The sequence below is a fragment of the Microcebus murinus genome, chromosome 8 (assembly GCF_040939455.1).
Source record: "Microcebus murinus isolate Inina chromosome 8, M.murinus_Inina_mat1.0, whole genome shotgun sequence".
Classification (NCBI taxonomy): Eukaryota; Metazoa; Chordata; class Mammalia; order Primates; family Cheirogaleidae; genus Microcebus; species Microcebus murinus.
In genome coordinates this window covers 106,903,418-106,926,887 of record NC_134111.1, presented here as the reverse complement: position 1 = coordinate 106,926,887, position 23,470 = coordinate 106,903,418, and the positions used below count along the sequence as shown (strand labels likewise).

Sequence of the window (23,470 nt, the reverse complement as noted above, 5' to 3'; positions counted from 1 at the left end):
AGGATCCTCCCAGGAGGCTCAGCTGTATCCCGAAAACCCCGGTGCTGTGGCAGCAGGCCTCCTCTGGGCAAGGAGTGGTAGAGAGACCCTAGAGAGACCCTGACACAGAAGCCGGAAGTTAGCAGGGAGCAGTGAGCAAGCACTGTGAATTTTTCCCAAATAAGCATTTTCCTAATACCCTCTCGGGTTTGCCTTTTATTTCGGTGTCTTGATATTGATATTCCCAGATATTCCTAGAGGCAGACCTTGCAACAGTATTTGCTGTCATAGGTACCGACTGCTGGGCATTGGTTCTGTCTCCCACACTGGACAAAAATTTGGGATGTTTATCTAGGTGAGGATGGTAGTCTTTGATTGGATGCAGGTCAGGAGACCTGCCCTTCAGTTTTGACCTGTTTGTAATCAGCCTTTGACTTTGGGTGCTTCTTGACCCACATGGCTTTAGCTCTTTTTTTTTTTTAAGTTAAAGAAGCTGAATCGTTGTGGTTTTGATGTTTTTGTTTTCTTTTTAAATAGCTCTGATAGCCCAGAACCCTTGGTCAACTCAGTTTATCAGAAATTTAGCTTTCAAATTTAGAAGGATAACACTCAGAGGTGACAGTCACTCATACAACATCTGATTTTGTGAGCCATTTCAAGAATGCACCAGTGATAGAAAAGACTCACCTGTTAAAACTTTATTCATCGCTTCCTGTTATACCAGTCATCATGCCCTTTGTTTCCAGCAGTGGTCTCAGCTGGGAGGATTTGCAGACAACTGGCAGTGTCTGGAGATGTCCTGGGTTGCATGACTTACGGTGCTGTGGCATCTAGTGATTTAAGGCCAGAGACGCTCGGCGCCCCGTGGTGTACAGGACAGCCCCCACAACACAGAGTTATCTCATTCAGTGTCAGCAGTGCTCGGGTTGAAAAAGCCCTTTTTTAAAGGTTCAGTCCTTGAAAGGGCTCTAGGATGTAGCTGTCACAGGCCCCATGTTTTGGTTGGGGAGAGTAGAGCCCGGTGGAGAGAAGCCACTTGCAGGAGTGGCTGAGTTAGGGCTGTGCTGTCTACCACACTGGTATCCACATGGGTGATAACAGTGATAGAAAATCCACACTCTCGTTTACTGTGTGCCAGGCTTGGGTTAAGGACTCTGCACGTAAGCTCCGTCCTCACAAGTAACATGAGATGGGTGTCGATACCAGCTCCTTTCTGCAGGAAAGGAGGCAGGCCCAGAGGCGTCAAGGTTTGTAATTATTTTTTCTTTATCTTAGACCTTGCTTTTAGAAGTTACCACGCCTAAGCATTCAGCCTTTGTGGATTTACCTAGTGTTTCAGTGTCTGCGCGCTTCTCTAATGCTCGGAATCAGGAAGGGGGGGATACCTGTCCACGCAACTCTTTCTAGTCCGGGAGCGGGGCCAGCCAGGCCTTCGCAGCAAGAGAGATATTCTACCCTAAATACACACTGTGGTGGTTCCGCGACCCTAGAATTTTGAGTATCTCTGATGGACTTGGTTGGCATTTATTTTTTACCACATATTAAATACACATCCATAAGTGGGTTTTGAGTAAGAAGTGAACAAATTCAAGTCCCAGTCCTAAAGCCATTCGTGCATGTAGGGCCCATTTTTGCAGCAACCTGCCTGTTAGCACTGGGACCAAGTAAGTCCATCTGCATCTGCCTTTGGGGGAACAATTTTCTAGTCCAGACTCCTGCCGGGTTAGTGTTTCCATCATTCTGTCAGCGATCCAGCCCTAAAGCCTCTGGCCGCCTCCCTGACTTCATCTGATGAATACACAGGTCTCGTCAAATAGCTCCCCTCTTCATTTGCCTGCTTTCACCCCCAGTCTGGATCATAGGATAAGCCATTGACAGGATATTGCTGCACTGATAATGCTTTTACCTGTTTTGGACCCCGTAGCTTAGCAGAGTAACCCGATGTGGCAGGTGCCCTCACGTGTTTTGGGGGCATGCACAGATAGGGGGATAGTGTTGATTGCTCACCATTTTCTGAACTCTTGTCCTTCACTGACTTTTTGGCAAATAATACCATGCTACCAGAATCCAGATTGGCTTTTTAGGCTCTAAGGGATATGCTCCATGTAGAAGTAATTTGTCTCTGGGGTCTGGTTCTGTACATGTTGCTCTTGTGCTCTTGGGCCACTGTTGAATTTGTGGCCTTTGTGTGTGGCTCTGGGGAACAGCTTTGTCCAGAGGTTTGGACACATCGTCTTCCCGCCTGTATAGTATGCTGGCCTCTGAGCACAATGCAGGCTGACTTTCCTATGGCAGCTAGTCTGGCTGGACCAGGTGCTACTTCTGGTTTCCTTCTGGAGGGGGAGAATAACTTCTACCAGGTGCAGTCAGTGTGTGTCATCATGTGCAGAAGTTGTTCTAAGTCCCCTTCTAGGGAGCTTCTGTGGCGTGCACTTGGTGGTTTTGCAGTGTGTCAGGCCTGCTCCGCACTTGGCCTGGGCAGCTGGGTATTGTTTGGGCGCTGTTAGCAAAGGTCTGTCACCTAGGACCAGGCACACAAGGACATGGTGGCTGAGCCCGCCCGTGCTGTGGCCATCCTTCAGACCTCTGGGTGTGCGCGTTCCTGGGGGAGGGAGAGCAGTCTTCTCGTGGGCACCCTGCTCGCAGCTCCCTGCATAGCAACTGCTTCCAGCGGGTTAGATTTGCAGGCGAGGCTCTGGAGAGAGCTGCACTTCTGAGGAGGTTGCCACAACAGACAGCCTTAAGGGAAATGGGGAGATTGGAGGGAAAGGCTCTTATCCCGAAAGGGCTAGACCTGTGGGAGGAACAGGTAAGGAGGAGAGAGAAAGCAACAACACCAGGGTAGGATTTGGAGAAATAATTTTTGAAAGGGGGTCATTTGGCACTCTTCCCATGTTTGACTTTGAGGTTGAGGTGAGTGTCTTGCTGAGAAGTGGTTCTGCCCCTCAGGGTTCCCTTTTCAGTGTAAAATTTATGATTTCGGACTCCTTGTTGTGTAGAATGGGAAACTTTTTCTTTAAAAATTAAAAAAAATAAAAAAGGAAAGAATGGCCATGTGTGATCTTTCTGCCTATCTTGTGCAACTAGTTGACAGTTAGGAACCTTGTGACTTGATGGTGTCTTTGTAGCTTATCAGTAGAAGACCCTGAAGTGTGTGTGAGTAGAGCTTTTAAACTTGTTTTTCCTTCACTTTGTGTTCTCTGTGTTGGGGAGAGCGTGCTGACTCCTGAGCGCGTCTTCCCGGGTGACTGCACACGCGTGCTGTCCATCTCCCCCTTTGCTGGCTGGCGGGAGTGAAGGCAACGTACTGCCTTATCCTCGGGTGTTTTGTTTTGCAGCATGTATATGTTGCTCTTAATTTCACTCTTACATGATATGCCTTCTAATTTTATTAATACTTAGCTCACTTATAAGTGTTTCAAACGATACTACTGGATTATGTTTATTTTTTTGACCTTTTCTGATAAGTAGAAAATTAGGTGGTCTTGCAGCATTGGCTTATTAAATTGGTGTGTGTGAGAGATCAATTTGGACACTGCAGTTTTTTTTCTTTTGAAATGAGGCTTCTATTTTGATACATGTGCTCACGCATGGAGCTGACTCACCAGCCCCTGAGACCAAAGTTCTGCGTTGCCGCTGTGGCCTGCACAGTGAGCTCGGCGGGCCGCCAGGCTGCTTGGACGCAGGGCTCCCTCTGCGGCTTCCCAGCCTCAGCCCTGCAGTCTCTGGGACGTCCCGGTGAGAGCCGGCCACAGCCAGGGTGCCCTGTTGCAGTCTGTTCTTAGTGGACACAGGTGTCCAAGGTGATCACCATCGTGTCCCTGTGAGATTGGTAAGTGCAGTTCTTTTCCGAAAGTTTGGGCAAACACAGACAAAAAAGGCTGTGTTACTGGGGAGAGTCAACAGTTAATTTCTTAGGTTGTGGTGTGGTTTTCCTTTGGCCTTGCGAAAGATGCTGTTGCTTTCGGAGCAGCGTGTGCGGCGTGTGGACTCCGTCATGGCGGCGCCGCCTTCGGGGACTGGTTAGCTGGGGCCAAGAGTCTCCTTAACTGCCCAGGGTGCTGCTGAGCCGGAGAGAGACCCACGGAACACACACCCATGCTCCTTGATGTCTTCCCAGTGAAGGCCTTTGGGTTTCAGGCTTTGCTGTTAGTTTTGGGGCTGAATCTTGGAGGAGGACCTGGCATGGGAAAGACGGGGGTGGTGGTGTTGGGGTCTTTTCTCCTGAGAATGTTTTCGTTTCCATATGTACTTTTGCTTGTCTTATTGTTTGGCTCCCCAGTCCTGGAATTGTGGGAGCGTGCGGGTGCGTGCCTATGTATTTTCCTCTCGTAAGCCATCACTGTGGATGGATGCGGGCATTCCCTTCTCACCCTGCGCAAGTATTGCTGCCCTCTCGTGTGCCGGCTGCTCCGTCTGCTAGTGTGTCTGAGTTTCGCCTCTTGCTAGTCTTTTAGGGCAGTCTGTGATTGGGGCTCTGCAACGAGAGTGGCTGAGATACAGAGCAGATAACCTACGCCTTTCCCTTCCAGAGCTTCTCATGCAGCACTCAGGGCTCTAGCAGGACTCCTGCCTCCTGCAGGGGGAGTCAGTGTGGGCAGGGTTCCCCATGTGGACCTCCACCACGTTGTTTGGGATCAGCTGCTGTGCATGTCTAGGTTGTGCTGTCAGTAGCTTCCCTGACATTTTCTGATGGTTCAAAAATCTGCTTTCGTGAACTTTGAAGACATGATTGAGCGAAAGACTTCAGTATCATCACAATATCTTTAGTATAACAATAGCTTTATGCTACATAAAAGGTGGGTGAAATGTGTATTGATCTCTTAGTAGTTGAATACATGATTAAACATAATCAAAATTTGGGTTTTGACTTTGAACTTGAATGGTCAATGCTATTTGCCACTTCTTTTTCCTCATTAATGTGTTTATTTCAAAGTTAAGGTTTCTCGTTTTTCTAATCACTGCAGTGTGTATTATTGTAGGATTTTTGCACCCCAAGTCGCAGGTTTTCCTCCTCAATCTTCCAGCTCATCAAGGCTTGATTGTTTACATCCAGATGTCTAATTCAGCTGAAATTTATCTTGGAGTATGTTGTGAGGTAGGGATCAAACGTTATATATTTTTTAAAAGTGGATAGCAAATTGTCCCAATTCCTTTAGTGGCATCCTTCCTTGCTGGTTTGAAATGGCAGTTGTATCAAATGAACTCATAGATGCATAACAAGTCTGTTTCATTCATCAGTTGCCTCTTTCTTAGCCAGTAACACCAAGCACTAATTACCATTGCTTTGCAGTATGCTTTGCTAATTATAGGTCAATCCCAGTCTTCTTCTTTTTTTTTTTTTTTTTGGAAAATTTCTTAGGCTGGTTTTATTTTTAGGTGAATTCAAGAATCCTTTTACAGTTAAAAAAAAATCCTACTGGTATATTGCATTAGTTTCCTAGCACTGCCATAACAAATTAGCACAAACTTTGTAGCTCACAACAGCATAGATTTATTCTCCCACAGTTCTGCAGGCTTGAAATCCATGATCCGGCAGGGCCACACTCCCTCTGGGGGTTTAAGGAGAGACGTTTGCTACCATCTTCCAGTGACTGTCCCCGAATTCCTTGGATTGTAGCCACATCACGCTTCCATCTTCCTGTGGCTTTGTCCCCGCGTGTCTGTTACGGCTCTTTGCCTCTCTGTTGTAGGGATGCTTGTGACGGCAGTTAGAACCCACCCAGGTAATCCAGGGTCATCTCCTACATCTCACTATCTTTCACTTAATCACATCTGAAAAGATCCTTTTTCGAAATAAAGTAACATTTTCAAGTTTCAGGGATTAGGACTCGGTATCTTTGGGTGGCTGTTTTTCAGCCTGTTGCAAATGTTTTTTGGGATTTCCTTGAGAATGTGGGTGAACCTGGAGGAGAACAAACACCTTTCGTGACTAGTCTCCTGGCTGAGATTTGGTGTCATCTCCATGAGTTGTGCTCCTCATGCATGTGTAGGAAATTTCTGTGTTGCCCACTCCCGGAACTTTCCTTCAGTGTCGCCAGGGCTCCGTGCTAATAGAGGGGTCTTCTAGACAGAGGACTATCTGCAAACAGTGGTGTTTGTCTCCTTGCTTAATTGTGTCTCCTCAGATTGCGTGTTTGACAGTCTTCGACAGTAGTAACATCTTTATAATTTAGCTACATGATAGTTTTAGCTTTTCAGGAAAATGACATATGATAATGTTAGCTTTAATTTTAATATGATAATTTTAATTATATTTTAATATTGATAATTATAGCTTTTAATATGATAATTTTAGCTTTTCAGTAAATATGACGTGTTACTTCTGGGAAATATTGTTCACATAGCCATTTGCTAATGTTAAATTTCCATAGGAAGCAAGGAATAGATGCTGAATCTCATCAGTCTTTTGGGCATCTTTGAAATGATCATCTGACAGTTACGTATGTATGTTTGTGCGTCCTCCTTTGAGCTGTAACTCCACATTTCCTAATATTAAATCATCTAAGTAGGCCCTAGAACAGACCCTACTTAGTCATGGTGTCTTGTCCTCTATATTTAGTGATAGATTTATTGGGCTAGTGTTTCGTTTAAAACTTTATGTGTTTGTAAAATGATTTGTAATTGATAATCTCTTCTGTGCAGCACCCACACCACCCTTTCTGCCGTGCATAGCCAAGCGCTTTGGACAGAGTGGCTCAGCTGCAGGGGTGGACCCTGCTGGCTGTGGCTAATGGCACCTAGCACATCCCCTCGGCCCCTTGACTGCAGTTATTGGTCCCTTAATGGGCTCAGAACCCAATTGATGTCAGTGAGATATAAAAATACTGTGTGGGTTCCCCATGGGACAGAGAAGCTCTAATTTCCTTGGGAGCTATGGGAAGATTTAATTGCTACCATTTGTAACACTTCTTATTTCAAAATTTGCCTTATTTTCAGGCAAAGATAATACTGTATCATTGTGATCTTGTGTGTGTGTGTCTTTTTTTTTTCCTCCTGAAAACTCTGTAATGTTTTATTTATAAAGAGTAAAGACAGTGAAATCAAATCCATATCTACAGTTCCATAAACAGTATGGTTAATTGGGAAAGCAATCTTGTACTATTCATATAACAAATAAATACCTTTCAAAGATCTGGAGATCAATGAAGTACACTTAAAATTCATGTAAAATATCACAATATATGATTTAATATTTTAAAGTGACTCACAAGGTATTTTAAGAAATAAAAAATCTGGCCGGGCGAGGTGGCTCACGCCTGTAATCCTAGCACTCTGGGAGGCCGAGGCGGGCGGATTGCTCGAGGTCAGGAATTCGAAACCAGCCTGAGCAAGAGCCAGACCCTGTCTCTACTATCAATAGAAATAAATTAATTGGCCAACTAATATATATAGAAAAAATTAGCCGGGCATGGTGGCACATGCCTGTAGTCCCAGCTACTTGGGAGGCTGAGGCAGGAGGATCGCCTGACCCCAGGAGTTCGAGGTTGCTGTGAGCTAGGCTGACGCCACTGCACTCACTCTAGCCTGGGCAACAGAGTGAGACTCTGTCTCAAAAAAAAAAAAAAAAAAGAAAGAAAGAAATAAAAATTCTGTGACTTGACCCTGGAGTTTTCCCTTAGAATAGACCAGAGAGTTAATTGTTCTTTAATTACTATTTTCAGAGAAACTGATTTTGATTTTGATTGACCCAAGGCAGCTGGGTTTTTTTGTTTGTTTTTGTTTTTATTTCTCCAATTCTTCTTTTGTTTATTAGTTCCTTTTACTTTCTTTGATTTTTTCTTTCCATGTCGACTTGAATGCGTAGTTCACTTACAAGTTTGATTCATCCTCTGAGCACAGCTTTGGCAGCATCCCTGCAGGCTTTGATAAGCAGTACTCTTTGCTCTTTTTCTGTATTAAAGCTTTTTGTTAGGAAGATTTTGAAACCTACACAAAGTAGAAGAGAATAATATCTCATATACCTACCTCATATACCTACCGCTTTAACAGTTGTCAGCATTTTACCATTTTTGTTTCACCTATTTCTGCTCACCCCTCATATTTTTTATTTTTGGTTTGAGTATTTTAAAGCAGATGTCAGAATTTTATGTCACCTCTAATCACTTTACCATGCATTTTTAGATGTGGGCTTAAAAAATTATAACCGTTATCATACCTAACAAAATTAACTGTGCTTTTTAAATGTCATCTGACATCTGTTGTGTTTTCAGTCTTCTCCAAAGGTCATAAAAATTATCTTTACGCTTAGTTTGTTTGAATCAAAATGCAAAGAAAGTCTCCACACTGCATTTAGTTTAAGCCCCTTAGGTCTCAGGAAATCTGTGACAGTCCTTTTCCCCTTTTGGTTTTGTCTTTAACGCTGTATATTTGTGAAGGTGAGGCTGTTTATGCTGTGGAGTGTCCCACTTCCTGGGTTTGGTTGATTCCGTTGTCTGTGGCTCTATTTAATGTGTTTCTCTAATCCTCATATTTCCTGTGAACTGGCAGCTAGGTCTGGATGATTAATTAATCAGGTTTGTTTATTTTTTGGTGGGGGTGGGATGGGGGGTGTCAAGAATGCTGCGCTACGCCACGAGGCACGATGCTGATGGCCGGATTGATCAGCGGGTTCAGTGTGGACGGTCTGATTCCATTCTGTTTATCTAATGGGTTTAACAGCCACTTTGCTTGTATCTGCTCTTTCACTGGTGTATCAGTTTCCTGTCGCTGCTGTAACAAATGGCCACAGTGTGGCTGAGATCAGTGGCCGGGCAAGAGTCTGGCTCAGCAGGACTGGTTCCTGGAGGCCTGGGGGGAACGTCTGCCCTTCCAACTTTCAGAGGCCACGTTTTGGTTGGTGGCCCTTTCATCCATTTTGAACCACATGATCTAAAGGACATTGTGAGTATAGCTAGGTCCCACCCATATAATCCAAGATAATCTCCCTATCTCGAGATTCTTAACTTACCCCAGTCCAGAAGTTAGGATTTGAATATCTTTGGGGGCCATTGTTCAGCCTACAATCGGCAATTACAAAGTGAAGATTTTTCTTATTCTGTTTCTACATTTATTAGTTGGCATTTTTATTTAAAGAAGGTTTCTCTTATCAGTTTTGGTTGTCCTGAAATGCAGTTCCTACTGGGAAGAGAGGAGAAATGAATGATTTCTTTATCAGTGTTTAGAATGCATTGGGACTAGCAACTTCCAAGGGCAAAATACGTTTTTGTAGCTTTTTTTCCACCTAGTATTATAGACTTGTGAATATTTATATATTAATAATTGTATGTGAACCCCCTGGAGCCATTTTTGGTGCCCTTGTCATTTCACCCAGGTTGGCCTGTGGGCTCTTTGCATGTGACGTCTTGTGCCGTGTCTGTGTGTCCGTGTTCCCCAGCAGGATGTCCCGTCTCAGCGCGTCCCGCGCAGGCTCACAGTCAGCTGAGTCCCCGCGGAGCCCTGTTCGTGCAGCAGGGGTGGTGTTTGGGCTCCACGTCTGCGTGGCAGGGCCACTCACTGCCTCCCCCTCACTCCCCACAGCAGACAGCCCTGGCCAGGGCCTTTTCTTTTCTTTTTTTTTTGAAGAAAAAAAAGAGACATGAGCTTAGGTGTTTCCAATTCAAATAATAAATTACATACAGGGTTTCTACTCCAACAAATATGTTTTTCTTATGCTGAAAATCTTGCTTCCTAACGACATTAACTTAATTACCTACTCACTTTACAGTGTTTCTAGAGTAACAATGTTAGCATCATTAGGATCTATTCCACTTGGAATATGGAATACACTGTCTGATTATTGTGTTTTAAAGTACTCTCTGATTATGCCACCAATGTGACATTGTTAGATTCATTTCTTTCCATTTTTTTTAGTAAACTTTTTATTGAAGTATAATAAATATTCAGAGAACTATGCAAATCCTTAACGTATATGGCTCAATGAATTTTCACTAACTGAACCCAGTCTCATAACCAGCATTAAGAAGCAAGATGTATTTTTAAATTTATTTTTGTAGTTCTTTTCTGACCTGCTTCCAAAAGGAAAGCTTTGAATCATATTCAGATGAGCTTAGGTTTCACCCCTCCATCCTTTCCTTCCCCATTGTCTCCTGTTGTTCCATTTTGAAAATGTAAACAGTCATGTGTATGTTTGTATTTCTGACTCTTTCTTACAGAAAGGCGGCATCCCCTATACCTGCTCTTGCCCGCTGATCTTCTCATTAACCACGTGTACCCTAAAGACTGTGCGTGATAGCGTACGGGCTTCCTCCTGTGTTTATGCTGTTTGCTGTTTGCTGTTTGGATGGAGCATGGTTTATTCAGCCTGTCTGCTTATTAAAGTTGTGTTTGTTTCCAGATTTTTTTTTAGCTTTTGATTCTCATTGTCCCTGCTCTTGCCCTTCTAAAATCCATTCTTCACACAGGAGTTAGAGTTACCTTTCTGTAATGCAGGTGTCCTCAAACTGCGGCCCGCGGGCCACATACGTGCCACCTAGCCCATTTATCCGGCCCTCTGGGTGTTTTTGCCGTGGCTGCCTGTCTGCTTAGCAGCCGACTCGTCCCGGGCCCACAGTGCAGACTCTCCAACGGTCTGAGGGACAGTGAACTGGCCCCCTGTTTAAAAAGTTTGAGGACCCCTGGGGTAATGCTTGAGTTTCCTGCCACCAGACTCATCCCCAGTGGATGCTCAGTGTGTGGGTGAAGTTTGTGTTACAGGGTGCCCCCCACTTCTGGCACCAGCCGTTCTGATGCTGCTCCCCTCTCTGCTGATCTTCACTCTGTGCCACCCTGCTTCTGTCCTTGGCTCCCTTTGGAGCCACTGGGAAGTTTTATCTTCCTGCCCTCCTCAGTGCGATGTGTGTTTTCCAATAGCAGGATCGATAGTTTGTTCCTGCCCTGCGCAGTTTGTTCTCTTGACAGATGAGACACCTAAGTCCCTGCTGCCCAGATGTGTGTCTGTTTTTCTCCTCCACGGTGGCGTCCTGATCTGAGTCCAGTGCCTCTGTTGTCTAACTCTGGATAGAGGAGATACCTCTGCTCTGGTCTGGATGTTTTCCTTGCATTGGTGCAGTTTAATGTTGCAGTAGCTCTCTGCAGAGACAGCTGTATTGTGAAGAGTTTCGCGACGTCTTTAAATCCGAAAGTGAGGTTTACTCTCTTACCAGTAGACGCATAGGAGGATAGTGCTGGTGGATACAATGCAGTCCCACCCCACCTGACAGGTGAGGCCAGGTGAAGAGGGTGTCGTGCTCAGTGTCACCAAACAGGTACGTAAGTACCCTTTAAGTGCCACATGCTCTACACCCTGGAGAAGAGAGAACCTGAAGACTTGGCGCTTTTGATGTTTTTTCCTCCTTTGCAGACAAGCGTTACATTCCTATTTGGATAAAGACTGGTCCCAAGATCAGTCTTTCAAATTCTTGAGTATTTCCACCCATGGCGTTAGCTGGCTTTGTATCCATAAGAACGTTTTTTATAAACATGAACTAAGTTAATTCTAGCTCATGAAACTTTTCTATGTAAATTGTTGGAAGGAAAAAATCTTCTCAAGTTTAAATTGTTGCCCTTGGTCAAATTCCAAATTATTTTGTTTCTTGAAGTTTAGTGGGATTTATAGTAGGGAGATTAAAAGTATTTTTTAAATTACAGAACTAGGAGGAGAGCCCTCCCCTTTAGCCATCCCGTTCCCTTCTTGCCCTTGGCCTGCTCTTCCCAGAAACACCATCACAGCTGGGGCAGGGACCCCCAGCGGGGCCTCCAGGCCTGTGGGGAGGGGCGTGTGTACAAGAGCTGCTGCGAGACACGAGGTGGCGGGCGCCTGTTGCCATGGCATTCGTAGTCATTAGTAACTCAAGGGTCACACGGGTGTGTTTTCACCTGGAAGCATTGGTTAGTGAGCCGACCACAGAGTTTTGAGTTGGAGAAGACCCTGAGGAGTCCTGTCAGCTGATCAGTGAGTCACCTGGTAGAGGGAACTGCACAGTGGGGAACAGGCTCTGCCATTTGTCCCTGGGGGCAAGTTCGGGGAGCAAGCTCAGGCTCAGGCCCCCTTCTCTGCCTGTCCAGGTGAGAGGCATCTTGGCAGATTGTTCTCAGCTGCTCTTGGTTGTGCATGCTGCACTGCTCTTCAGGTATTTATCTGACCTGTCTCCCAGTTCCCAAAGGTTATAATGGGTTAATGTAGAATCTCATCCTTTTAGTAATCACCAGTCCCTCACAAAGAAATTAACAGCTAAAAAGTCCTACTTCAGGCTTTTGTTGAAAATACGCTTTAATAAAACATCAAAGAAAGTAGTTTTTGTGACTCTGCTTTACACTGCTTTGCAGTGGCCGGTGCTACGTAAGCCTAACCCTCCCCCCAGATGAAAACATCTTTGTTGAAAAAATGAAGAGTAACACATAACAAAGTGCTTTTCCCTCTCTCGCACCTAACGTCCACGAACACTCAGCACCTGTTAAGCACGCCATTAGGAGGTGAGTGGTATGTGAATGTGCTGTTTGTTCATGTGTTCCCTCCCAATGTCACATTCTGTAGCTTAACAGTAGAATTGCTGTCTTTTTCTTTTTTTTTCTTTCTTTTTTTTTAGGGTACTGGGTCTCACTCTGTTGCCCAGGCTGTAGTGCAGTGGCATGCTCATAGCTCGCTGCAGTCTTGACCTCCTGGGCTCAAGCGATCCTCCTGCCTCAGTCTCCCAAGTAACTGGAACTACAGGCACATGCCACCAGGCCCAGCTAATTTTTCTCATTTTTTTGTAGAGACGAGGTCTCAACTATGTTGCCCAGACTTGGCTAGAACTCCTGGCCTCAAGTGATACTCTTGCCTTGGCCTCCCAGAGTGCTGGGGTTACAGGCGAGAGCCACTGCCCAAGCTGTATTGCTGTCTTTCGGGGTTACCATCCGCCCCTCCAGTAGTTCTTGTTGGTATTGTTTAGGTTCTGGGCCCCCATCCTCCTCCTTCTGTTCTTGGTGTCCTTCTAGAGAGATCTTGTGCACATACAAACATGTATCCCTCTTCCTTGAGCACCACTGTTGCATATCAGTACAACACAGAGCTGCCCCGTTCTTGTTTGGTGACACTCAGTTTGGTTGAACTTCTCTTAACTGGCCTGTATTGAGGCACGGGGATTTGTTCATTCACTGGCCAGCCAATACAGGGTTAAGACCTCCTATTTGAAGTGGGTCTGCTGATTAAATTCTACATGTTCTCTTCTTACATAAGCCAAGTTCATAATACTTCAAAGATTTTCATCATCTCTTTCTTTTAAGTGGATCAAGAATTTAAGAAACTTATAAAGCAATTAGAATGTAGGATTTTTAAGATTTTTTTTCCCCCTAATTGACATAATTTTTTTTAAAGCAGCCAATTTTCTTAGGAATTTCAATGTGGTAAACTTAACATTCATAGAAACCATTTCTCTTTACTCATCTTTCATTATTTTGTGTTATTCTTAAATGTAGTTACATTAACAAGCAGAACTGGCATACACAAGTTTGAGAGCAAGTCAAGCTGGGTCTTACTGAGCATATAGTGTCGGTAGCAGGTGCCGGGGTTCAGTCTACTCAGGGCATCACTGTTGACTGTGGGGGTGGGGGTTTGGTCGTTCCGCAGGTCATTTTTGGAGGTCGATTATGACACTTTGTGCTCTGACATCATTTGTTTACCCAGTCCCCCCACTGTTGGAACCCACACACGGTTAATTTTTTGGGTCTACAGAAATGCTGCAATACATATACAGGCATACCTCAGAGATATTGTAGGTTTACCATGCCACTACATTAAAGTGAATAAAGCAAATATATTTTTGGTTTGCCAGTGCATATAAAAGTTATGGCTACACTATACTTGTGGTCTATTAAATGTGCAGTAGCATTAGGTCTAAAAAAAATACAATGCGTGCGTCTTAATTGAAAAATACTTTAGCAAAAAATGCTGACAATCATCCGACCCTTTGGCCAGTTGTAATCTCTTTGCTGGTGAACGGTCTTGCTTGGTCTTGCTTGGTGTTGATGGCTGCTGAAGGTTGGGGTGGCTGTGGCAATTTCTGAAGATAACAGCGAAGTTCGGTGCATCGATCGACTCTTCCTTTAATGAAAGATTTCTCTGTAAACCACAAGCAGTGCTCTCTAATAGAGCTTTGCCCACCGTGGAACTTCTTTCACAATTGGAGTCAGTCCTCGCAGACCCTGCCACTGTTTGTCAGCTCAGTTGATGTGACATTTAAATCTTACAGCATCTTCACCTGGAGTCATCTGTATCTCGAGAAATCACCGTCTTTACTTATCCATTAAAGCTTGATCTTTGATTGCAGCAATTCAGTCACATCTTCAGGATCCACTTTTTTGTTTAATTTTTTTAAATTAAAAAAGAACTTTTGGCCAGGCGCAGTGGCTCACGTCTGTAACCCTAGCACTCTGGGAGGCCGAGGCGGGCGGATTGCTCGAGATAAGGAGTTCGAAACCAGCCTGAGCAAGAGCGAGACCCCGTCTCTACTATAAATAGAAAGAAATTAATTGGCCAACTAAAATATATATAGAAAAAATTAGCCGGGCATGGTGGCGCATGCCGGTAGTCCTAGCTGCTCGGGATTGCTTCAGGATTGCTTCAGCCCAGGAGTTTGAGGTTACTGTGAGCTAGGCTGACGCCACGGCACTCACTCTAGCCTGGGCAACAAAGCAAGACTCTGTCTCAAAAAAAAGAAAAAGAAAAAAAAAAGAACTCTTTTTTACAGTACTTTGAGTTTCCATTTTAAGGGGCCACTTCTACTCCTAGTTCTCGGTATTTCCACCACATCTGCAGTTAATTAGTACTTCCTCCATTGCAGTGCTGCACCTCTCAAAGTCATCCACGAGCGTTGGAATCACCTTCTTCCAAACTCCTGTCAATGTTGCTGTTTGGACCTCCTCCCGTGAGTCATGTTCTTAATGGTACCTAGAATGGTGACTCCTTTTTAGAAGATTTTTAATTTACTTTGCTCAGATGCATCAGAGGGATCCCTGTGTATATAGGCAGCTATAACTTTACAGTATGTATTTCTTAAATAAGACTTGAGAGAATTATTCCTTGATCCTTGCGTTAGCATGAACACAAACATTAATCTCCTTGTACATCTCCATCAGAGCTCTTGGGTGACCGGATACATTGTTAATGAGCAGCAATATTTTGAAAGGAATCTTTCTTCCAGAGCAATAGGTCTCATCAGTGGGCTTAAAATATTGATTAACCCATGCTGTCATCCAGGCTTTGTTCCATGTGTAGAGCACAGGCAGAGTCAATTGAGCATAATTCATCGCGGGCCCTAGGATTTTCAGAATGGTACATGAGCATTGCCTTCAACTTAAGGTCCCCCAGCTGCATTAGCCTCTAACAAGAGTCAGCCTTTCCTTTGGAGCTTTAAGGCCATGGACTTCTCTGTAGCTGTGAAAGTCCTAGATGGCATCTTCTTCCAATAGAAGGCTGTTTTGTCTACATTGAAAACATGTTTTTCATGATAGCCACCTTCATCCGTGGTCTCAGCTAGATCTTCTGGAAAACCTGTTGCAGCTCCTCCACCCGCACTGGCTGCCTCACCCTGTACTTTCGTGCTACGGAGCCGACTTCTTTCCTTAGACCTCATGCACCAACCTGTGCTGGCTTCCAGCGTTTCTTCTGCAGCTTCCTTCTGTCTCTCAGCCTTCATAGAATTGAACAGTTAGAGCCTCCTGGCTCTGGATTGAGCTTTGGCTTACGGGAGTGTTGCAACTAGTTTGATCTTTTATCCAGACCACTGAAACTTTCTCCACATCAGCAAAAAGGCTGTTTTGCTCTCTTATCATTTGTGTGTTCGCTGGAGTAGCACTTTTAATTTCCTCCAAGAACTTTTCCTTTGCATTCACAGCTTGGCTAACCGTTTGGCACAAGAAGCCTAGCTTTCGGCCTGTCTCAGCTTTTATCATATGCCTTCCTCACTAAGTTTAATCGTTTCTAGCTTTTGATTTAAAGTGAGAGACGTGGGACTCTTCCTTTCACTTGAGTACTTAGAGGCCACTGTAGGGTTATTAATTGGCCTAATTTCTACGTTGTTGTGTCTTGGGGAGTAGGGAGGCCAGGGAGATGGGGAAGAGCCGGTGGGTGGAACAGCCGGACACACACGGTCTCTGTAGACTGAGCTCTCTGTCTTACGTGGACGCAGGCTGGGCACCCCCACGACAGTTAACAACAGTAACATTGAAGATCACTCATCTCAGATCACCAGAGTAGGTATAATAATGAAAAGTTGAAAGATTGCAGGAATTACCAAAATTGGCACCATTTTTGTGACACAGACACACAAAGTGAATACGTACTGTGGGAAAAATGGTGCCAGTAGCCTTGCTTGACACAGGATTGTCAAAAACCTCTAGCATGTAAAAAACAACAACAACAACAAAAAACCATATCTGTGGAACGTGGTAAAGCAAAGCACAATAAAACAACATATGCTTGTTTTTTGGGGCACATATGTGTGAAATTGTTAGCAGTAGGAAGTGCTAGGTCAAAGAATATATTTTAAATTTCAATATGTAATCAAATACATACGTTCTCTAAAGAGATCACACCAATTCCTGCAGCCAGACCAGTTTTCCCACACCTCTTCTGACAGTCAGCAAACTTCATTTTTGCCAAACTGAGAGAAATGTAAAATCTCATCCTACTTTTCTTTTGCATTTTTTTATATAAATTAAATAAACATTTCCCGCCTTGCTATATGAAAGATATGTTTGTATCTTTGGCCCATTTTTTTTTTTGTTTTTTTTTTTTTGATGGGTGAGAGTCCATGGATGAAATATAGTGTAAACTCAGCTTGCTCCCTTCTTCCCAGGGGCTGTGAGCTGGCCACCCTCGTGCTTGTTGTGGTCGAGGAGGGGCTTTCATGACAGAGATGAATACCCATTTTGTATTTTCCCCCTAAGTTTATTGATTATACATAAAAGATTTGTAATAAAGCTTTTGAGATTTTTTTTTTCCCCTTTAAGACTACTATATAGGCCGGGCATGGTGGCTCACGCCTGTAATCCTAGCACTCTGGGAGGCCTAGGCGGGAGGATCACTCATGGTCAGGAGTTCAAAACCAGTCTGAGCAAGAGTGAGACCTCGTCTCTACTAAAAATAGAAAGAAATTAATTGGCCAGCTAAAAATATGTAGAAAAAAATTAGCCAGGCATGGTGGCCTGTAGTCCTAGCTACTTGGGAGGCTAAGGCAGAAGGATTGCTTGAGCCCAAGAGTTTGAGGTTGCTGTGAGCTAGGCTGACGCCACGGCACTCTAGCCCAGGCAACAGAGTGAGACTCTGTCTCAAAAAAAAAAAAAAAAAAAACCCAGAAGAAATACTACTATATAAAGTTTACTAATAAGGAAAAAAGTCCTTTGTCAGGTTATAGTTCAGTTTTGGTTTGAAAATATGGTCACTTTGTAGAACTGCTAGTCCATAAAAATATAAACCACATATATGATATAAAATTTTCTAATATCTACCTCAATATAGAAAAAGAAAAACAAAATTAATTTTAATACTATATTTTGTTTTGCCCAATCTAAAATGTTATCATCTTACTCATGTAATCAGTATAAAAATACTGCTAAGGTATTTTACATTGTGTTTTTTTGTACTGAGTCTTCAAAATCTGGTGTGTGTTTTAGACTTACTGCACATACCAATTCAAACTAGCTACATGTGGCCAGTGCAGACTGGCCAGCACAGTTTGAAAGAGGGTGCTGTCTGTTTCATTTCTGCGGAAATGCATTCACTTACTTTTTTGAACCTAACATTTGTCCCTTTTTTTTTTTTTTTTTTAAAGAGATAGGGTCTCACTCATTGTACCACCCAGGCTGGAGTGCAGTATCATGATCACAGCTACCTGCAGCCTTGAACTCCTGGGCTCAAGTCATCTTTCCTGCCTTGGCCTCCTAAAGTGCTGGAATTATGGGGGTGCCTGGCTGCTCATCCTCTTTTAAAAAAAATTTTATGGTATATTCATCTGACTCATGTTCTTTTTTTTTTTCTTCTCTCTGTTGCCCCCGCTAGAGTTCCGTGGTGTCAGCCTAGCTCACTGCAACCTCCAACCCCTGGGCTCAAGCGATCCTCCTCCTGCCTCAGCCTCCCAAGTAGCTGGGACTACAGGCATGCGCCACCATGCCTGGCTAACTTTTTCTATATATTTTTAGATGGCCAATTACTTTCTATCTATTTTTAGTAGAGACGGGGTCTCGCTCTTGCTCCGGCTGGTTTCTGACTCCTGACCTTGAGCGATCCTCCTGCCTTGGCCTTCCAGAGTGCTAGGATTACAGGTGTGAGCCACTGTGCCCGGCTTGTCTCATGTTCTTGAACTAGGCTTTAAGTACTATTCTTTACTCAGCTATATAAATATGTGTTGATTATTTCAGTATTTATAAATTTAATGTAATAGAGAACTCCATTCAATGGGTTCACTTAGTGCCAGCGTCCCTAGTGAGGTACCTACTATAGGGCAGGTGTTTTCTTCCTTATCTTTTTTTTTTTTGAGACAGAGTCTTGCTTTGCTGCCCAGGCTAGAGTGAGTGCCGTTGCGTCAGCCTCTCTCACAGCAACCTCAAACTCCTGGGCTCAAGCAATCCTGCTGCCTCAGCCTCCCAAGTATCTGGGACTACAGGCATGTGCCACCATGCCCAGCTAATTTTTTCTATATATATTAGTTGGCCAATTAGTTTCTTTCTATTTATAGTAGAGACGGGGTCTCGCTCTTGCTCAGGCTGGTCTGGAACTCCTGACCTTGAGCAATCCGCCCGCCTCGGCCTCCCAGAGTGCTAGGATTACAGACGTGAGCCACCGTGCCCGGCCTTCCTTATCTTTTTAACAACTTAAGGAAAAGGCCCCCAAAGTTTATAAATGTGAAATGTAAAAGTTGAGAGCTTAAACAACTAACCAAGGCGACTGAAATTGTATCAAGCAATTCTTTTTTTTTTTTTTTATTTAATTTTTTTTTTTCAAGCAATATTCTGATCACAGATTTCCTGGCAACAAGTTTTGTATTCTTTATACAGTTTATTGTCATTACAGATCTCTGTAATGACTTAGCTAAAACATAAGTTACATATTTTCACATTACCTAGAAGTACATGAATCTAAGGAATAGGCCAGAGTAACAGTGTCATTGAAGAAAATACTAATTTACCCTTCCTGTAACTTCCTGAAAAGAAGTGAAACTGACAGAAATAGTTAGTAGAGACAGAACAAGGCAACATGCAGGAAGCCCTGGGCTGCAGCCATTTGTTTCTCTCTCAATCTCAGTTTGTGCCACTTTATTTCAGGCCTCCAAGTTGAGTGTGCATACAGTAATAAATATTATATCCGAGCCAAAGAAAAGAACCTAGTTTTGCTACATTTGTTATTAGAATATGCTACAAGGCCAAGTATAAATAAGCTTAATTTTAAAAAGGGGTTATACTTAGAAAAATATAACATGAGCCACATATATTATGTAATTTAAGATTTTCAGCCATCAAGAGGGACAAAAACATTTCTTTGGCCTGACCTGACCACCACACTCAGTGTGGGAGAACAAACTGTGCTCAGTTCTCCGTCCCTGAGTGCTGACTTCCTATAGGATTGCCTTGCGCCGAGCAGGTGTGGGGCCTCTGGTACACTGCGTCTCCTGACCGGGCAGCATGGCCTCACACCAGCGAGTTCCTGGCAAGTAATCTGTTAACGCAGAGGGAGGTTAGGTAGCATGAATCGTACACCTCGGTTATCCAGGTTTGACGGTTGACAATTATGTTGTTGTTGGGTATTATTAGCAACATTGTGATGCATGAAACATTCTGGTACCTGTTTTGTTTTGCTCACATGGGAGAGATTTTTCCTAAAGTGTATATCTAGAATTGAGATTGTCTCTCATGGAATATTTGCATCTTAAGGTTTAACAGACCCTGTGATACGGTAGTGGGGAGGAGAGGATGGGTGAATTCGCACCTAATGGGTACAGTATCTTCGTGATGGGCACATATATAACTTTGACTCAAACTGCACAAAGGCAGATCATATAACCAAAACGTTTGTATCCCTGTGATATTCTGAAATAATAATAATAATGAAAAAAAATAGGCCTCGTGAGTGGTATGAAGAGGGGACCTTGTTTTTCTCTTCTGTAGATAACCAGTTTTCCCAAAGCCACTGATTGCATAGTCTGTCTCTCCCTGCAGGTCCTCGAGGCCCTGTCTCTGCAGGTGATGTGTGTAGCTTGATGTCCACATGGGACCCTCTTTTCTGTCCCCTTGTTTTCCATGTCTGTCCCAGCACCACACTGTCTGAATTACTGGGGCTGTAAAATCTTGACAATACGGAGGGCAAGTCCTCCTCCACCGTGGTTTTTGTTTTTGTTTATTTATTTATTTTTTTAAGATATTTGAATTTATTTTATAGATTGTTTTTATTTCAAAATGTTACAGGGGTACAAATGTTTTTGGTTACATGAATCACTTTTGTTATGCTTGAGTCAGGGTTATAAGTGTGCCCATCACCCAGATAGTGTTCATTGTACCTGTCAGGTAGGTTTTGCCCAACCTCTCCTCCCCTCCCCGCTACTTGATTTCCACTGAGTTTACTTCCCTCTGTGCACATGTGTGCTCATGGTTCGTTCCGATTTAACAGCAAGTATATGTTGTGTTTTCCCAGTCCTTAGATACTTCACTTAGGGTAGTAGTCTCCAGTTCCATCCAGATCGTTGCAAAAGGCCTTATTACTTCATGCTTCTTCGTGATTGAGTAGTATTCCACAATGTGTGCACGCACACACACACATACACCCACACAGCACTTTGTTGACGCACTCACGAATTGACAGAGGGGTTGATTCCACATCTTTGCAACTGTGTCTTGTCCTCAGTGTTGTCTTGGCTGTTCTTCATCCTTGATCCTTCATATAAATTTCGTTGTATAAATATAATTATATATGTAAATATTCTAAAAATTGTGTATATAAATATTGTTTTACAAGTCAGTGTTTTACAATACATAGAAATCTTGTATGAATAAAAATTGCATAAAATCTGGCTGTCAAATTAACATGCACACACCTTTTGGGATTTAAGTTGCATTTACCTTGATTTCTAGTCTAGGGGAGAATCGGCCTTTATGGTTGTCTTCCTTTAGATGAACATGGCCTGTCTCCATTTTTTTAGGCCATTTCTGTATTTTGACAAGAGGGTTTTGTAATATTCTCTATAAATCACATTCTTTTCCTTTTTGGATTTATTTCTCAGTTTGCTGCTGGTGTTTTGGAACGTGATTATTTTTGTGTTGTTCTCGTTTCCCGGAAACTTACTGAACTTTGTAATCAGTTTTAATAGTGCGTCCGCAGATGCTCGTGGGTTTTCTACCTGCACGGGTGTGTTGGCTGTGAAACTGGCAGTTTCGCTTCATTTCCAGTCCTTAGACCTTCTTCTGCTGTACTGTCCTGGCTCGGGTCTCTTTGTGTGAGCTCGGGCAGATGCAGCACAGGGGGCCACCCCTTCTCCACAACTCTCGTGGGGATGTCCCGCCGAGGGTTTCTGGTTGGCACCCATCATCAGGGAACTGTCCTAGAATCCCTAGTTGTCGGGGATAGCTTAACTATATCTGATTCTTTATTTGAATCTTTTGAGATGAGTAAATTAGTTTTGCCCTTGGTGTTGATGATGTGGCAAGTTACTTCTATTTATTTTCCCCATGTTGTGCCACCTCATAGGGCTGACATAAACTTGACTTTATCGTGATATTTATGTGTATATTTCTGAATTGGTTTGCTTTTATGTTCCTAGGTAAGATTCACACATTCCTTTCTTCTGTGTTTGCCTTGTCTGGAGTGTGTCAAAGTTTCCTAGCTTTGTGTGTTGGAGATAGTCTCTAGACTTCCTTACAGAAGCATGTGGGCCTGCCTTTTTCCTTTTTGTTGTGATACACACACACACACACACACACACACACATTTTTTTTTTAAGATTGGAGAGGATTGATTATTTGAACTTTGCATTTCTAACTCAATTTGGGTAACTTATTTTTCTAGAAGTTGCCCGTTTTATCTGTTATCAATTTTTCAACAGTACTTTTCTTAGTAGAAATTGTATATTTTTCCAAGTGTCTTGTAGGTGTAGTTTTTGACCCCCTTTTAATTCTTAGTATTGTCTTGTTATACCTTTTCTCTGTTTTTCATTGATCATGGTTGCCAGAGACCTAACTGGTCTTTTTAAAGATTTGGCTGTAGGTTTTATTTATCCTTTCTAGTACATGTCTTTTATGTCATTAATTTCCTTTCTTTATTTCCTTCTAGTTTTTTAAAGGTATATTCTATTGTTTTTCTAGTTTCAGCAATATATAATTGGCTTATTAACTTTCACTTTTTCCTCTTAACGAATACACTCTGGCTTCATTCCATAAGTTTAAATATATAACTGCTTTATTGCTCAGTTCTGAATATTTTCAATTTTCTTCTTTGTCCCATGAGTTATTTAGAAGCACATTTTATTTTTTTTTTTTTATTTTTTATTTTTTATTTTTTATTTTTTTTTGAGACAGAGTCTCACTTTGTTGCCCGGGCTAGAGTGAGTGCCGTGGCGTCAGCCTAGCTCACAGCAACCTCAAACTCCTGGGCTCGAGTGATCCTTTTGCCTCAGCCTCCCGGGTAGCTGGGACTACAGGCATGTGCCACCATGCCCGGCTAATTTTTTATATATATATATATCAGTTGGCCAATTAATTTCTTTCTATTTATAGTAGAGACGGGGTCTCGCTCAGGCTGGTTTTGAACTCCTGACCTTGAGCAATCCGCCCGCCTCGGCCTCCCAAGAGCTAGGATTACAGGCGTGAGCCACAGCGCCCGGCCTTAGAAGCACATTTTAAAATTGAGTTGTGGTCAGAGAATATTGTTATGATTTTATTCTTTACTATTGATTGAGGTGTGTTTTTTATTTTTTATTTATTTATTTTTTTACTTAGCTCCTGGTCAGTTTTTTATTTTTATTTTTATTTTTTGAGACAGAGTCTCACTTCTGTTGCCTGGGCTAGAGGCATTAGCTTAGCTCACAGCAATCTCAAACTCCTGGGCTCAAGCGATCTTCCTGCCTCAGCCTCTCTAGTAGTTGGGACTACAGGCATGCGCCACCATGCCTGGCTAATTTATTTATTTATATATTTATTCATTTATTTATATATAAATAAATATATATAAATTTATATTTATATAAATAAATAAATAATATATATATTAGTTAACCAATTAATTTCTTTCTATTTATAGTAGAGATGGGGTCTCGCTCTCGCTTAGGCTGGTCTCAAACTCCTGACCTCGAGCAATCCTCCCATCTCGGCCTCCCAGAGTGCTAGGATTACAGGCGTGAGCCACTGCACCTGGCCTGGTCAGTTTTTTAAATGTATGGTTGGGGAAAAGAATGTCAATCAATAAAGTGGGTTTATTATGTTCTTTGAATCATCTGTCCTTTTTGTTGTTTTTTTTTTTTTTTTAGACACAGTGTCACTGTTATCCAGG

The 23,470-nt window shown here is 43.0% G+C and overlaps 1 protein-coding gene across 7 annotated transcripts in view; it reads left to right on the top strand.

Annotated features, from left to right (window-relative positions):
- Window positions 1-23,470, top strand: part of HDLBP (high density lipoprotein binding protein) — a 73,205-nt gene that overhangs the window by 9,438 nt on the left and 40,297 nt on the right. Inside the window, exon 2 of one of the 7 annotated variants that reach the window (XM_012755614.2) lies at window positions 14,781-14,864. The exons of 5 other annotated variants lie outside the window; for them this stretch is intronic. The gene's annotated coding sequence lies outside the window, so the exon portion shown is untranslated. Of the gene's footprint in view, window positions 1-3,699; window positions 3,812-14,780; window positions 14,865-23,470 lie in introns of those variants that run through there. One more of the 7 variants, XM_076006125.1, reaches the window with a different exon arrangement.